Below are 15,000 nucleotides of genomic sequence, written 5' to 3' on the forward strand. Positions count from 1 at the left end.
GCGCACGGCTGGAGAAGCTTTGCTGGCCGGCTTTCGCTCCTCGTGTTTACCGTGCGTTAAAGTTGCGCGTCCGTGGCTCTCGCAGCTCTTGCGCGCCCGGTCGCAGAGAGGAGTACGCAACCTCGACCGCACTTTCCCTGCAGGCTTCCTTCCGACTCGAAGTCCTGCGGCGGTCTCAACGAGGTGCCACATCCTCAATGCAGTCGGTCGCCCCCGTTTCGGTTGGGCTCTGGCACGACGGTCGCCACCGTCTCGCCCTTGAGTGGCCGCTGTTGGCGCTCGCTGTGAGGTGTTCAGCGTGCTGTCCGTGTTGCCGACGCGGTCAAAACGAGTCGACGGCTCACGTTCCCTTGTGCGCCGAAGGCTCTCTTGATATGTGATCCGACCCTCAGACAGACGAAGCCAAGGGAAGACCCAAGGCCGCAATGTGCGTTCAAAGAATCAGTGCTCAGTGTGTCCTGCAATTCACACCAAGTCTCGCAGCTGGCTGCGTTCTTCATCGACCCGAGAACCGAGTGATCCACCGCTTAGAGTCGTGAAAAAGTGTTTGTTCAATTCCGTACAGTCAAAACCAAACGTTTCTGGCACTCGGCCAAACAGTGGCCAAGAAGGGCGCTTTTCAGCGCACGCTTGGACTCCAAAACTCTGCCGCGCCTTTTTCGGCTGCCGCAAATCGAGCAAACGGTGTGTTTCGGACGGCGTTTCGCTTTCGCTACTTGCGAGTGCTTTCGTGGTCCACCCCTCTATAAATACTCGGGAGGCGTCGAAGCCGGTTCTCCAAGCCGGACCCGTAGGTATCGTTGTGTGCTCGCTCTCATTGGCCCGCCTAACCAGAAAATGCCTGCGGTACACCCATTTGGATAAGAGTGCACGCAGATGCGGGCCTCGACGGCTACACATTTCCTCGGGCGGCCGCCTCCCGGCCTCCGTGGAGCGCGGGATGCACGGTCCCATCGACAAGCCTCTCCCGTTTTTACCGTGGCGTCGCGGTTCACCACGGCAGGCGGGTCGGTCTCCTCCGCATAAAAAGGGGGACCCCCGCTTTTTGTTCCACGAAATCGCACAAGCTTTTTTCGCATCCACGGTTTGCCACCGCACACCAAAATGCCGATCCGGCTGCCTACTTTAGCCAACAGGTGGAGCCAGGCGCGCCGTACTTGCGCGGCACTTCCCACGTCCACCGAAGTCGGTGCCAAGGACCACTTTCGGCGCCGGAGCCGCGTACGAGCCTACTCGAGGCGGAAGAACGAAGCCAGCAAGGGCCTGGCCGCAAGTGCGTTCAATTGTCGGGACGTCCAAGTCCCTCGTTCTTCCGTGCTTCCTCTTTCGGCAAGTCGTTGCGGCACCTTCCCAAAGCGCGCAGACCCGCTAATCGCGACGAGCGCGACGTGGCCGGGCCGCCTTTCCCTCGGCAGCAAGCAAAACGCCTGGCAACGTCGACGCTCCCCTAACCGCGATCTCGCACCGTGTTTCGTGTGGCGAATTCAAAAGCCGGCCGGCGCTGCTGCAACCATTACGGTCGGTACGCATACGCCGCGGAGGGCGGGACGGTCATCGGAGCGTGCGGTTCCTCCATCGAGTACTGCGCACCTCGGCCGTCGCATCGCCGTGCCATGACCGGCCGCGCGTCAACGCGAACCGGTGCCAGCGAGATCCCTCGCCTGCAAGAACCGACCGGCAGCCTCCGTCACCCGAGGACGCGGAGGCGCTTGCCGCGGACGGCGGGACGGTATGCACTGGTGCACAGCGGACCCGTCACATCGCCAGTTCCTTGACCGACCGCCGACGCTTGTGCCGTTCCTCTCGTACTTGGCAGTCGCCGCGCGATTGTCGGGTCTCGTTCTTGCACGCTCGAACGGTCGGGAGGGCACTCGGCTGGCGTTTCGGGAACGCGCAGCCTCGCCTTCTACCGACGTAACCACGACTCGCCGTTCGCGCTCCGCCGCTCCTGTTTACAGTACTAGGCGGTCCCGCAGCGGTCGGGTCGCGCATTTCGAGCGCTTCGAGCCACGGTGCTGTGGCGGGTCGAAAGCCGACCTATGAGTGCGTTGCGCCGTTTGTACCCGCGTCCGCCACCTGGCCGACCGTCCAAGGTCGCGGTGTTGGCGTCCGCTGGGCGCAACAATTTGTCACGGGGTGCCGCTCCACATTCAGGCAGCCCCGTGGGGAAAAGCCGACCCCGCGTCCAAACGGGGTCAGCGGCAGAAAGTGTCGGGCGCAGACGCAGCTGAGGCGCTCACCCTTCACAATCCGTTAATGATCCTTCCGCAGGTTCACCTACGGAAACCTTGTTACGACTTTTACTTCCTCTAAATGATCAAGTTTGGTCATCTTTCCAACAGACCGGCGCAACCGAAAGGCCGCGCCGGACATCGGTCCGAAGACCTCACTAAATCATTCAATCGGTAGTAGCGACGGGCGGTGTGTACAAAGGGCAGGGACGTAATCAACGCGAGCTTATGACTCGCGCTTACTGGGAATTCCTCGTTCAAGGGGAACAATTGCAAGCCCCTATCCCAATCACGAAAGAAGTTCCACGGGTTACCCAGTCTTTTCAGACAGGGATAAAGACACGCTGCTTCCTTCAGTGTAGCGCGCGTGCGGCCCCGGACATCTAAGGGCATCACAGACCTGTTATTGCTCTGTTTCGTGCGGCTAGGAGCCGCTTGTCCCTCTAAGAAGGTTGTAAGGTGCTGGGAACCCCGCACCTATTTAATAGGCTAGAGTCTCGTTCGTTATCGGAATTAACCAGACAAATCGCTCCACCAACTAAGAACGGCCATGCACCACCATCCACCGAATCAAGAAAGAGCTCTCAATCTGTCAATCCTCCCAGTGTCCGGGCCGGGTAAGTTTTCCCGTGTTGAGTCAAATTAAGCCGCAGGCTCCACTCCTGGTGGTGCCCTTCCGTCAATTCCTTTAAGTTTCAGCTTTGCAACCATACTTCCCCCGGAACCCAAATACTTTGGTTTCCCGGAAGCTGCCCGCCGAGTCATTTGAGTAACTCAGGCGGATCGCTGGTTGGCATCGTTTATGGTCAGAACTAGGGCGGTATCTGATCGCCTTCGAACCTCTGACTTTCGTTCTTGATCAATGAAAACATTCTTGGCAAATGCTTTCGCAGTAGTTCGTCTTGCGACGGTCCAAGAATTTCACCTCTAGCGCCGCAATACGAATGCCCCCGTCCGTCCCTCTTAATCATTACCTCGTATTCCAAAAACCAACAGAACAGAAACGAGGTCTTGTTCTATTATTCCATGCAAGTTTATTCAGGCGACTCGCCTGCGTTGAGCACTCTAATTTTTTCAAAGTAAAAGCACCGGCCATCTCGAGGCACACAATGAAGTGCACCAAGAAAGAACCGGCATGATGTTCAGTCCGAGCCGTCGCATCGGGTAGATGCACTACTCGTCTGGAACTGAGATCCAACTACGAGCTTTTTAACCGCAGCAGCTTTAGTATACGCTATTGGAGCTGGAATTACCGCGGCTGCTGGCACCAGACTTGCCCTCCAATTGATCCTCGTTAAAGGATTTAGAGTGTACTCATTTCAATTACGGGGCCTCAAAAGAGTCCCGTATTGTTATTTTTCGTCACTACCTCCCCGTGCCGGGAGTGGGTAATTTGCGCGCCTGCTGCCTTCCTTGGATGTGGTAGCCGTTTCTCAGGCTCCCTCTCCGGAATCGAACCCTGATTCTCCGTTACCCGTAACAACCATGGTAAGCAAGTAACCTACCATCGAAAGTTGATAAGGCAGACACTTGAAAGAAACGTCGCCGGCTCGTGGCCATGCGATCAGCACAAAGTTATCCAGAGTCACCACACAATACGGGCCGAAACCCGATCGATCTTGGTCTAATAAAAGCACCCGTTACCCAAAGGGCTCCAGGCTCACTGCATGTATTAGCTCTAGAATTGCCACAGTTATCCAAGTAGGAAGAAACGATCTAAGGAACCATAACTGATTTAATGAGCCATTCGCGGTTTCGCCTTATTTCGGCATGTACTTAGACATGCATGGCTTAATCTTTGAGACAAGCATATGATTACTGGCAGGATCAACCAGGTAATCGTTCGACTGCGCGTCCGTCCTCGCCTTCGGCGGGCCGGACGCAGTCTGTGTGCGGCGGAGGCCACCTTCAGGCGCCCCAACACGCTTATTTTGCACTCCGAGATGACGGCGTTCGAGCTCGCTACGGCACAACCTTCCCGAAAGACGAGTGGGAGCCGTGCGGCAAGAAGCACGTTCATGCTCGCTCTTTTTCGTTGCATCGACTCGGTCGCGCCGTGCGGGTTGCCCAAGCCCGCTGCACTGTCGGTGGACCGGCCGGAACTAGCAACGGAGCCGAGACTGCAAAGCCGCCAGACGACGGGTCACGCCCGCGTCTTCGGCGCTTTCGCATCTGAATCGCCCGAGGACGACACGGAACACACCTCGATATCGTGGTAAAACGGCACCGTCCGACAACCAGCCCCTAACGCATCAAGCGGATGAGGCTGCAGACGACTGCCGTGGATTCCCCTGGAGCAGACCCGAGGACACGCTTGACGAGGCCGAAGCCCGCCGCATATCAGACACCCGGTCGCTTTCGCGTACGCCGCTCACGAGAACCCCCACATAATAGCAGCGATAAGTACCCAGACCTCCTTGGGCACTAATACGAGCGTACTCGAGAAAATTTCACCGCGGGTGTGCCCCGAAACGTGTGGCACGTTGAGCGTGCCACAAGTCTACGTCGCTCTCAAACCCGCCGAGGTCGTAGAATTTGCGACCCTACTCACGAAATTCCCACCGAGGATACGGCCGCAAACGTACCGCACCTTGGGTAGGCCACGAGTTTGTGCAACACTACGCTGACGGCACAGCACCGAGGTCGTGCGCGCACGCACGGGAAAATTCCGCCGCGGTTTCTGCCGAAAACGTGAGGCACCACGACTCTCCGCAAGTTCGCGTCGACTGCGAAAGACCGAAGTCGTGAACGACGTGTCCGCTACTCGCCGCCGACACGCTGGACACCAAACGTACAACGACTCGACGGCGTCGTAGAGGCCCACGACGCGGTTTTCCTTAACGACGTCTCGGCGTGGCACCGACAGGTTAGAACGGCCGACCAACGTTCCCTGTCCGCCGTTCGGCTCAGTCGAAGGGCTCGGCGACTTCGGCAACGCTGCGAAGCCGCACGGTGACGCACGCCATGTCCCCATTTTTTTTTTTCTTTCTGCGTCTGCCGGGGTGCCCCTATAATAGCAGCGATAAGCACCCAGACCGCCGTGGGTCGCTCGCCCCGGCTGACGTGGTTTTTCGTACTCCTGCGGCGGTCGCCGTCAAGCACGTCCAAATACGCTACTTTCGTGGGCGCATTCACGCTCTTTCGCTTCGCCGGAGTGCCAGCACTCACTCTGCCAAAAACGGCGAACATCCGAGCGGCGGTTCCCACTTTTGCGTCGGCGTCGCAAACCCCGCCCCGGCAGACGAGGTTTGCCGTACTCGTGCGACGGTGGCCGGCGGGCACGTCGAAAGACGCCGATATCGTGCGCGAATTGGCGCACCTTGGCTTCACCGGAGTGCCGCCACTGACTCCTCCAAAAACGGCGAAGATCCGAGCGGCGCTTCCCACTTTCGCATCGGCGTCCCGAACTCCGCCCCGGCTGACGCGGTTTACCGTACTCGTGCGACGGTCGCCGGCGAGCACGTGGAAAGACGCCGATATCGTGCCCGAATCGGCTCCGTTCGGCTTCGCCGGAGTGCCAGCACTGGCTCGGCGAAAGACGACGAACATCCGAGCGACGGTTCTCACTATTGCGTACGCGTCGCAAACCCCGCCCCGGCAGACGCACTTTGCCGTACTCGTGCGACGGTCGCCGGCGAGCACGTAGAAAGACGCCGATATCGTGCCGGAATCGGCCCCGTTTGGCTTCGCCGGAGTGCCAGCACTCACTCGGCCACAAACGGCGAACATCCGAGCGGCGGTTCCCACTTAGCCGTCGGCGTCCCGAACTCCGCCCCGGCAGACGCGGTTGCCGAGCTCGTGCGACTAGCGACCGCGAAGCCGTCTCGCGACGCCGCTTTCGTGCGCGGCTCCCACTGCGACCTGGGTCACCCGAGGTCGACGAGCAAAAAAGAATGTCGAAAAAAAATTTTTTTTTTTTTTGCGTCTGCCGGGGTGCCCCTATAATAGCAGCGATAAGCACCCAGACCGCCATGGGTCGCTCGCCCCGGCTGACGTGGTTTTTCGTTTTCCTGCGGTGGTCGTCGTCAAGCACGTCCAAACACGCCACTTTCGTGGGCGCATTCGCGCTCTTTCGCTTCGCCGGAGTGCCAGCACTCACTCTGCCAAAAACGGCGAACATCCTAGTGGCGGTTCCCACTTTTGCGTCGGCGTCGCCAACCCCGCCCCGGCATACGCGGTTTGCCGTACTCGTGCGGCGGTGGCCGGCGGGCACGTCGAAAGACACCGATATCGTGCGCGAGTCGATGCTTCTTGGTCTCGCAGGAGGGCCGCCACTCACTCCTGCAAAAACGGCGAAGATCCGAGCGGCGCTTCCCACTTTTTCGTCGGCATCGCAAACCTCGCCCCGGCAGACGCGCTTTGCCGTACTCGTGCGACGGTCGCCGGCGAGCACGTCGAAATACGCCGATATCGTGCCCGAATCGGCCCCGTTTCGCTTCGCCGGAGTGCCAGCACTCACTCGGCCAAAAACGGCGAACATCCGAGCAGCGGTACCCACTTAGCCGTCGGCATCCCGAACTCCGCGCCGGCTGACGCGGTTGCCGAGCTCGTGCGACTAGCGACCGCGAACGCGTCTCGCGACGCCGCTTTCGTGCGCGGCTCCCATTGCGACCTGGGTTACCCGAGCTCGACCAGCAAAAAAGAAGGTCGAAAAAAAATTTTTTTTTTCTGCGTCTGCCGGGGTGCCCCTATAATAGCAGCGATAAGCACCCAGACCGCCGTGGGTCGCTCGCCCCGGCTGACGTGGTTTTTCGTACTCCTGCAGCGGTCGCCGTCAAGCACGTCCAAATACGCCACTTTCGTGGGCGCTTTCGCGCTCTTTCGCGTCGCCGGTGTGCCAGCACTCACTCTGCCAAAAACGGCCAACATCCGAGCGGCGGTTCCCACTTTTGCGTCGGCGTCGTAAACCCCGCCCCGGCAGACGCGGTTTGCCCTACTCGTGCGACGGTCGCCGGCGAGCGCGTCGAAAGACGCCGATATCGTGCGCTAATTGGCGCTCCTTGGCTTCTCCGGAGTGCCGCCACTCACTCCTCCAAAAACGGCGAAGATCCGAGCGGCGTTCTCCACTTTCGCATCGGCGTCCCGAACTCCGCCCGGGCTGACGCGGTTTACCGTACTCGTGCGACGGTCGCCGCCGGGCACGTCGAAAGACGCCGATATCGTGCCGTAATCGGCCCCGTTTGGCTTCGCCCGAGTGCCAGCACTCACTCGGCCAAAAACGGCGAACATCCGAGCAGCGTTTCCCACTTTCGCATCGGCGTCCCGAAGCCCGCCCCGGCAGACGCGGTTTGCCCTACTCGAGCGACGGTCGCCGGCGATCACGTCGAAAGGCGCCGAATTCGTGCACGAATCGATGCTTCTTGGTCTCGCAGGAGGGCCGCCACTCACTCCTGCAAAAACGGCGAAGATCCGAGTTGCGCTTCCCACTTTTTCGTCGGCGTCCCGAACTACGCCCCGGCTGACGCGGTTTACCGTACTCGTGCGACGGTCGCCGGCGGGCACTTCAAAATACGCCGATTTCGTGGGCGCATTCACGCTGTTTCGCTTCCCCGGAGTGCCAACACTCACTCTGCCGAAAGCGGCGATCATCCGAGCGGCGGTTCCCACTTTTGCGTCGGCTTCGCAAACGGCGCCCCGGCAGACGCGCTCGTGCGACGTACTCGTGCGACGGTCGCCGGCGAGCACGTCGAAAGACGCCGATATCGTGCTCGAATCGACCCCGTTTCGCTTCGCCGGAGTGCTGCCAGTCACGGCGCAGAAAACGGCGAACAAGTGTTTTTTTTTTTTTCCTAGAATTTGTGTTATAGAAGGCACATTTGATATCGGACGATAATTTTCAACTTTATCACGCGCACCGATTTTCGTGTAGAGGTTTGCAAGTTTATGGGAATTTCTCCACTTGGAATAATGCGATTTAGTAGTACTACGAGAACTTCATGGATGTACTCAAGGGTACGGGGCAAGTCAGTTACGTCAACACCTGCAGATTTTTTACACTTCAAACTGAAAATTGTTGGTTGTGAGTCCTCGTGTGATATTAAAGGCCGATTCGCTAACACATAGAACAAAGAAAGAAAGGAAGAAAAAACGCCCGCGCTCGCTCAAGAAACCTGGGTTCGCAACAAGTGGCAACAACAAGCAACCGAGCGAGTGCGCCAAAACCCGTGGCGGCCGAACAAACGCGAAGTCCCAACCGCGTCAGCCGGGGCGGCACGGGACAGGAAAAATCACTTCAGCCGGGGCGGCGGGGCACCGAATAAACCTCGTCACCTCGTCGCAGGATAAAAGAGGAAACAAAAAGTCTAAACAGCGTCTGCTGGAGCGAATGCGTAATAAAACAACAACAACAACAAAAAAAAACACCCGCGCTCAAGAAGTCTGCAATCCTCACAAAAGGCGACTGTGACCGAGCAGCGTCAGCCGGGGCCGTGCGGAAACGGAAAAACCGCGACTACCGGGGCGTCGAGGCACCGAAAAATCCACTTCAGCCGCGGCGAAAAAAAAACAAAAAGAAAGACGGAGGGGGGGGGGGGAACCACGTCTGCCGGGGCGAAGGAAAAAAAAAAACGCGTCTGCCGGGGCGAGCCCGGGTGCGGCACCACCGGGAAAACTGTGGCAAACAGACATGGCGATCGAGTGAGTGGGCCGCCAGCCAGGCTCAGCCAAAAAGTGCAAAGTCCGAACCGTGTCAGCCGGGGCGACGCAAAAACCGCGTCAGCCGGGGCGGCGCGAAAACCGCGTCAGCCGGGGCGGCACGAAACCGCGTCAGCCGGGGCGGCGCGAAAACTGCGTCAGCCGGGGCGGCGCGAAAACCTCGTCAGCCGGGGCGAGCGAAAAGGGGGGGGGGGGGGGAACCACGTCTGCCGGGGCGAAAGAAAAAAAAACGCGTCTGCCGGGGCGAGCCCGGGTGCGGCACCACCGGGAAGACTGTGGCAAACAGACATGGCGATCGAGTGAGTGGGCCGCCAGCCAGGCTCAGCCCAAAAAGTGCTAAGTCCGAACTGCGTCAGCCGGGGCGGCGCGAAAACCGCGTCTGCCGGGGCGGCACGAAACCGCGTCAGCCGGGGCGGCGCGAAAACTGCGTCAGCCGGGGCGAGCCCGGGTGCGGCACCACCGGGAAAACTGTGGCAAACAGACATGGCGATCGAGTGAGTGGGCCGCCAGCCAGGCACAGCCGAAAAGTGCTAAGTCCGAACTGCGTCAGCCGGGGCGGCAAAAACCGCGTCAGCCGGGGCGGCGCAAAAAACCGCGTCTGCCGGGGCGGCACGAAACCGCGTCAGCCGGGGCGGCGCGAAAACTGCGTCAGCCGGGGCGAAAGAAAAAAAAACGCGTCTGCCGGGGCGAGCCCGGGTGCGGCACCACCGGGAAAACTGTGGCAAACAGACATGGCGATCGAGTGAGTGGGCCGCCAGCCAGGCACAGCCGAAAAGTGCTAAGTCCGAACTGCGTCTGCCGGGGCGGCACGAAACCGCGTCAGCCGGGGCGGCGCGAAAACCGCGTCTGCCGGGGCGGCACGAAACCGCGTCAGCCGGGGCGGCGCGAAAACTGCGTCAGCCGGGGCGAGCCCGGGTGCGGCACCACCGGGAAAACTGTGGCAAACAGACATGGCGATTGAGTGAGTGGGCCGCCAGCCAGGCACAGCCGAAAAGTGCCAAGTCCGAACTGCGTCTGCCGGGGCGGCACGAAACCGCGTCAGCCGGGGCGGCGCGAAAACCGCGTCTGCCGGGGCGGCACGAAACCGCGTCAGCCGGGGCGGCGCGAAAACTGCGTCAGCCGGGGCGAGCCCGGGTGCGGCACCACCGGGAAAACTGTGGCAAACAGACATGGCGATCGAGTGAGTGGGCCGCCAGCCAGGCACAGCCGAAAAGTGCAAAGTCCGAACCGTGTCAGCCGGGGCGACGCAAAAACCGCGTCAGCCGGGGCGGCGCGAAAACCGCGTCAGCCGGGGCGGCACGAAACCGCGTCAGCCGGGGCGGCGCGAAAACTGCGTCAGCCGGGGCGGCGCGAAAACCTCGTCAGCCGGGGCGAGCGAAAAGGGGGGGGGGGAACCACGTCTGCCGGGGCGAAAGAAAAAAAAACGCGTCTGCCGGGGCGAGCCCGGGTGCGGCACCACCGGGAAGACTGTGGCAAACAGACATGGCGATCGAGTGAGTGGGCCGCCAGCCAGGCTCAGCCCAAAAAGTGCTAAGTCCGAACTGCGTCAGCCGGGGCGGCGCGAAAACCGCGTCTGCCGGGGCGGCACGAAACCGCGTCAGCCGGGGCGGCGCGAAAACTGCGTCAGCCGGGGCGAGCCCGGGTGCGGCACCACCGGGAAAACTGTGGCAAACAGACATGGCGATCGAGTGAGTGGGCCGCCAGCCAGGCACAGCCGAAAAGTGCTAAGTCCGAACTGCGTCAGCCGGGGCGGCAAAAACCGCGTCAGCCGGGGCGGCGCAAAAAACCGCGTCTGCCGGGGCGGCACGAAACCGCGTCAGCCGGGGCGGCGCGAAAACTGCGTCAGCCGGGGCGAAAGAAAAAAAAAACGCGTCTGCCGGGGCGAGCCCGGGTGCGGCACCACCGGGAAAACTGTGGCAAACAGACATGGCGATCGAGTGAGTGGGCCGCCAGCCAGGCACAGCCGAAAAGTGCTAAGTCCGAACTGCGTCTGCCGGGGCGGCACGAAACCGCGTCAGCCGGGGCGGCGCGAAAACCGCGTCTGCCGGGGCGGCACGAAACCGCGTCAGCCGGGGCGGCGCGAAAACTGCGTCAGCCGGGGCGAGCCCGGGTGCGGCACCACCGGGAAAACTGTGGCAAACAGACATGGCGATTGAGTGAGTGGGCCGCCAGCCAGGCACAGCCGAAAAGTGCTAAGTCCGAACTGCGTCTGCCGGGGCGGCACGAAACCGCGTCAGCCGGGGCGGCGCGAAAACCGCGTCTGCCGGGGCGGCACGAAACCGCGTCAGCCGGGGCGGCGCGAAAACCGCGTCTGCCGGGGCGGCACGAAACCGCGTCAGCCGGGGCGGCGCGAAAACTGCGTCAGCCGGGGCGAGCCCGGGTGCGGCACCACCGGGAAGACTGTGGCAAACAGACATGGCGATCGAGTGAGTGGGCCGCCAGCCAGGCTCAGCCCAAAAAGTGCTAAGTCCGAACTGCGTCAGCCGGGGCGGCGCGAAAACCGCGTCTGCCGGGGCGGCACGAAACCGCGTCAGCCGGGGCGGCGCGAAAACTGCGTCAGCCGGGGCGAGCCCGGGTGCGGCACCACCGGGAAAACTGTGGCAAACAGACATGGCGATCGAGTGAGTGGGCCGCCAGCCAGGCACAGCCGAAAAGTGCTAAGTCCGAACTGCGTCAGCCGGGGCGGCAAAAACCGCGTCAGCCGGGGCGGCGCAAAAAACCGCGTCTGCCGGGGCGGCACGAAACCGCGTCAGCCGGGGCGGCGCGAAAACTGCGTCAGCCGGGGCGAAAGAAAAAAAAAACGCGTCTGCCGGGGCGAGCCCGGGTGCGGCACCACCGGGAAAACTGTGGCAAACAGACATGGCGATCGAGTGAGTGGGCCGCCAGCCAGGCACAGCCGAAAAGTGCTAAGTCCGAACTGCGTCTGCCGGGGCGGCACGAAACCGCGTCAGCCGGGGCGGCGCGAAAACCGCGTCTGCCGGGGCGGCACGAAACCGCGTCAGCCGGGGCGGCGCGAAAACTGCGTCAGCCGGGGCGAGCCCGGGTGCGGCACCACCGGGAAAACTGTGGCAAACAGACATGGCGATTGAGTGAGTGGGCCGCCAGCCAGGCACAGCCGAAAAGTGCTAAGTCCGAACTGCGTCTGCCGGGGCGGCACGAAACCGCGTCAGCCGGGGCGGCGCGAAAACCGCGTCTGCCGGGGCGGCACGAAACCGCGTCAGCCGGGGCGGCGCGAAAACTGCGTCAGCCGGGGCGAGCCCGGGTGCGGCACCACCGGGAAAACTGTGGCAAACAGACATGGCGATCGAGTGAGTGGGCCGCCAGCCAGGCACAGCCGAAAAGTGCAAAGTCCGAACCGTGTCAGCCGGGGCGACGCAAAAACCGCGTCAGCCGGGGCGGCGCGAAAACCGCGTCAGCCGGGGCGGCACGAAACCGCGTCAGCCGGGGCGGCGCGAAAACTGCGTCAGCCGGGGCGGCGCGAAAACCTCGTCAGCCGGGGCGAGCGAAAAGGGGGGGGGGAACCACGTCTGCCGGGGCGAAAGAAAAAAAACGCGTCTGCCGGGGCGAGCCCGGGTGCGGCACCACCGGGAAGACTGTGGCAAACAGACATGGCGATCGAGTGAGTGGGCCGCCAGCCAGGCTCAGCCCAAAAAGTGCTAAGTCCGAACTGCGTCAGCCGGGGCGGCGCGAAAACCGCGTCTGCCGGGGCGGCACGAAACCGCGTCAGCCGGGGCGGCGCGAAAACTGCGTCAGCCGGGGCGAGCCCGGGTGCGGCACCACCGGGAAAACTGTGGCAAACAGACATGGCGATCGAGTGAGTGGGCCGCCAGCCAGGCACAGCCGAAAAGTGCTAAGTCCGAACTGCGTCAGCCGGGGCGGCAAAAACCGCGTCAGCCGGGGCGGCGCAAAAAACCGCGTCTGCCGGGGCGGCACGAAACCGCGTCAGCCGGGGCGGCGCGAAAACTGCGTCAGCCGGGGCGAAAGAAAAAAAAAACGCGTCTGCCGGGGCGAGCCCGGGTGCGGCACCACCGGGAAAACTGTGGCAAACAGACATGGCGATCGAGTGAGTGGGCCGCCAGCCAGGCACAGCCGAAAAGTGCTAAGTCCGAACTGCGTCTGCCGGGGCGGCACGAAACCGCGTCAGCCGGGGCGGCGCGAAAACCGCGTCTGCCGGGGCGGCACGAAACCGCGTCAGCCGGGGCGGCGCGAAAACTGCGTCAGCCGGGGCGAGCCCGGGTGCGGCACCACCGGGAAAACTGTGGCAAACAGACATGGCGATTGAGTGAGTGGGCCGCCAGCCAGGCACAGCCGAAAAGTGCTAAGTCCGAACTGCGTCTGCCGGGGCGGCACGAAACCGCGTCAGCCGGGGCGGCGCGAAAACCGCGTCTGCCGGGGCGGCACGAAACCGCGTCAGCCGGGGCGGCGCGAAAACCGCGTCTGCCGGGGCGGCACGAAACCGCGTCAGCCGGGGCGGCGCGAAAACTGCGTCAGCCGGGGCGAGCCCGGGTGCGGCACCACCGGGAAGACTGTGGCAAACAGACATGGCGATCGAGTGAGTGGGCCGCCAGCCAGGCTCAGCCCAAAAAGTGCTAAGTCCGAACTGCGTCAGCCGGGGCGGCGCGAAAACCGCGTCTGCCGGGGCGGCACGAAACCGCGTCAGCCGGGGCGGCGCGAAAACTGCGTCAGCCGGGGCGAGCCCGGGTGCGGCACCACCGGGAAAACTGTGGCAAACAGACATGGCGATCGAGTGAGTGGGCCGCCAGCCAGGCACAGCCGAAAAGTGCTAAGTCCGAACTGCGTCAGCCGGGGCGGCAAAAACCGCGTCAGCCGGGGCGGCGCAAAAAACCGCGTCTGCCGGGGCGGCACGAAACCGCGTCAGCCGGGGCGGCGCGAAAACTGCGTCAGCCGGGGCGAAAGAAAAAAAAAACGCGTCTGCCGGGGCGAGCCCGGGTGCGGCACCACCGGGAAAACTGTGGCAAACAGACATGGCGATCGAGTGAGTGGGCCGCCAGCCAGGCACAGCCGAAAAGTGCTAAGTCCGAACTGCGTCTGCCGGGGCGGCACGAAACCGCGTCAGCCGGGGCGGCGCGAAAACCGCGTCTGCCGGGGCGGCACGAAACCGCGTCAGCCGGGGCGGCGCGAAAACTGCGTCAGCCGGGGCGAGCCCGGGTGCGGCACCACCGGGAAAACTGTGGCAAACAGACATGGCGATTGAGTGAGTGGGCCGCCAGCCAGGCACAGCCGAAAAGTGCTAAGTCCGAACTGCGTCTGCCGGGGCGGCACGAAACCGCGTCAGCCGGGGCGGCGCGAAAACCGCGTCTGCCGGGGCGGCACGAAACCGCGTCAGCCGGGGCGGCGCGAAAACTGCGTCAGCCGGGGCGAGCCCGGGTGCGGCACCACCGGGAAAACTGTGGCAAACAGACATGGCGATCGAGTGAGTGGGCCGCCAGCCAGGCACAGCCGAAAAGTGCTAAGTCCGAACTGCGTCAGCCGGGGCGGCAAAAACCGCGTCAGCCGGGGCGGCGCAAAAACCGCGTCTGCCGCGGCGAAATCAAAAAAAAAACAAAGAAAAAAGCCCGCGCTTAATCAAAAGAAAACAAAGAAAAAAGCTTGCGCTTAAGCCTGGCGGTGGAACCACCGGGGCAAACAGACCTGGCGATCGAGTGAGTGGGCCGCCAGCCGGGGTGAGCCAAAAAGTGCAAAGTCCGAACCGCGTCAGCCGGGGCGACGCAAAAACCGCGTCAGCCGGGGCGGCGCGAAAACCGCGTCAGCCGGGGCGGCGCGAAAACCGCGTCAGCCGGGGCGGCGCAAAAACTGCGTCAGCCGGGGCGGCACGGAAAAACGAAAACCGCGTCAGCCGGGGCGGCACGGAAAAACGAAAACCGCGTCAGCCGGGGCGACATCAAAATGAGGAAAAAAAAAAAAAAACTGCCTTAGGACACCTGCGTACACTTTCATGCGTTTGGGCATATCTCTCTGTAACACGCGCGCCCCTCGTTACGCGCGGCACTCTGTTTTCTCCGACACCCATATTTCGGCGGCATGTGGCACGCGCGCCCGTCCCTACGCACGGCACACCGCAGTGCTTTCTCGATATTTTTCTTTTCCTCCAACA

The 15,000-nt window shown here is 62.5% G+C and overlaps 2 non-coding genes across 2 annotated transcripts; both read right to left on the reverse strand.

Moving 5' to 3' along the window:
- Nucleotides 1-382: 382 nt before the first annotated feature.
- On the reverse strand, nt 383-535 carry LOC142791087 (5.8S ribosomal RNA). Its single transcript, XR_012889996.1, has one exon. It is a non-coding gene; the product is annotated as a 5.8S ribosomal RNA (ribosomal RNA).
- A 1,719-nt stretch (nt 536-2,254) lies between these two features.
- LOC142791115 (small subunit ribosomal RNA) lies at nt 2,255-4,069 on the reverse strand. The gene has a single exon (XR_012890022.1). It is a non-coding gene; the product is annotated as a small subunit ribosomal RNA (ribosomal RNA).
- Nucleotides 4,070-15,000: the final 10,931 nt, after the last annotated feature.

The sequence above is a fragment of the Rhipicephalus microplus genome, unplaced genomic scaffold (genome assembly GCF_043290135.1).
Source record: "Rhipicephalus microplus isolate Deutch F79 unplaced genomic scaffold, USDA_Rmic scaffold_137, whole genome shotgun sequence".
Lineage (NCBI taxonomy): Eukaryota > Metazoa > Arthropoda > Arachnida > Ixodida > Ixodidae > Rhipicephalus > Rhipicephalus microplus.